A 2,538-nucleotide genomic window follows, 5' to 3' on the forward strand; every position below is an offset into this window, starting at 1 on the left:
TTCAACTCAGTTATTTTTCTAACATTCCTAAAATCAAAGTTATATTAACCTAAAGATAACACCACATATCACAAGTCATTTTAAAAGTAATATCAAATTAAATACGGGCTACTGAGGACAAAATAAAGTTATGTTTTTTTTAAGAAAATTTTCTTCCCCCCAAACTTAAATTTTAAAATATGTTGCAATTAATTCCATAAAATGTAGCAGGAAGAAATATGAAGAAAAGTATGAAGAAAAGTAAATGTTGAATCTACTAACTACTACAACATCCTATCAAATTCATATAAATGCATAATCAAGATATAATGACTGCAAGAGAAAGTAAATCTAGCCTAAAAGATGCTTGTAATAATATTAAATTAAAAGGAAGTATACTCACTTTAAATTTTTATTTTTCTTCCTATCCCATAACTTGATTTTTAACATGGATATCATTTTGTGCATAAAATATAAGTAGGAAGAAATACAGTTTAGAAATTTTATCTACTACAAATTTCTATAAAAAACATCTACAATTATTTATCAAGATGGAAAACATGTAGTAGAAAATAAATCTAAACTAAACATGCCAGAATGAAATTAATTAAACAAAAGTCTAACTAGCATAACATGTATCATCATTGGAATATAAAAATGAAAAATGTTCTTCATAAAATTGTAACACAAACACAAACAAACAAACAAGATAAATGAGGTCAATTCTTCCTTCATCTCTTTGCATCTCACTAAATTACTTCCAATTTCTAACATAATCACTACACAGATAAATAAGGTACATTTTAAATAATTTTTTAAAGTATAATCCCAAAGATAAAATTATCCTTGATTTATTGGCTTCTTTTAATTAAGCACCTCTAACAGTTATAAGGATAGTGTAAGATCATCCACATATTATTCATCAAATAGGTTCATGACTCCTACCAAATGAAAACAAAGTCAGAAAAAAGGAAGTAACAAAATTGAGATGGAACTGTCACTGTTCAAATTTAAGATGTCTCTTGTAAAACTCAAGGTCGGGTGAGACCCGATTCATAGGAGACTTGTCAACCTAACTACTATTAAAAATTAACCAAGTCTATCCATAATAAGAAGTCAAGAAATCATCTCCCCATGACACAGACAAAGACCAAATCAAAGCACCAACAATCTAAACATCCACCAATTATCAATCAAAATGATCAATTCACACTAAAGCAAACACAATACAACACTAAAAATCATGACTCTTAAGCATACTAAATCAAACCACACACATGACTCTTAAGCATACTAAATCAAACCACACTGATAACTATGGGTTGCCTCCCATAAAGCGCTTGGTTTAACATTGCTAGCCCGACAAACGATTCCACCTGGATCAAATTTCTAATTAAGTGATCCTTGATCAATCGCCCAATCTTTTCCAGATCCAGGGATTCCTACAAAGTCCTTGAATTTAAAATTTTCTTTCAGCTCTTCCTTTTCAGATTGATTCATAACATAATTCCTCATAAATTCCTCATATTTCCTATTCCTCATATTTCCTTCTAGATCTAATATTCTTCTATTAATTTTCTTTATTTTAATATTAATATCACTCTTAAAATTTATAATAAATGGATCTCTAAAAGATAATTCAAGATCTCCCAAATTTTGGATCATATTCTCTTTAGATAATTCAGATTTTGGGTCAAATTCTACTAGACTACTCTTCTATTTCAAGTTATCTTCTAATTCTTCCCCTTGGTACTGAGTAAATGGTGGAGGTGGTCTTTCTATATTTATCTTAGTTGAGGAAATAGGTTTTTCTAATTCCTTAGGAAATTCTTCCATTGGTCTTTCAATCTCTTTATCCTCATCTCTCAACTCAAAGCTCTTTTGAAACATATCTTCAAATTCTCTTCTAAATATTTATTCGATAACTTTATATTATTCATCATTCATCTGCTTAGGGTTTATCTCAGGGTCACTAGGTAAAATCTCTGGGGGGTAACTGTCAATTGTATTAATAATCTGCCCCAGCATCAGAATCTCATTCATTTTGTCTATATACCACGAAATATGCTATTCAATGATTTTGAATAACTCTTTCATATGAGATCTTTTATTGATTTCATCATTCAATTCAGGTTCATCTTGTGATTGACTCGAATATGAAAATATAAAGACTGGTGGTGTAGATGAATTATCTAAATAGGTAGGCTTTAAAATTTTATGGGGTTTAAAATTTTATGGGGTATTATATTCATTTTAAGTTCATGAGATTTTTCAACAGATGGAATTAAAAGTTTACTATTTTCGGTAACGTCAATCATTTCACACCTCACCTGAGCATTGTTGACCTCACTTTTGGTTGAGGTCTAGAAAACTTCTTTAGTAGCCTAGGTCTAGCCATAGGACTTTCCTATTGACTAGTCTTAGAAAACTAGAAGAGGTACCCCACTATTAGAAATTCAAAACTCTTTTTTTTATTCAACTTGAAATTCCACATATTGATCTTAACCTCTAGCATTTAGTAGGTAAGATCATTATAAGAGAATTTAAGAAGAATCCCTA

Source organism: Phalaenopsis equestris, unplaced genomic scaffold (assembly GCF_001263595.1).
Source record: "Phalaenopsis equestris unplaced genomic scaffold, ASM126359v1 Scaffold000889, whole genome shotgun sequence".
Taxonomy (NCBI): domain Eukaryota; kingdom Viridiplantae; phylum Streptophyta; class Magnoliopsida; order Asparagales; family Orchidaceae; genus Phalaenopsis; species Phalaenopsis equestris.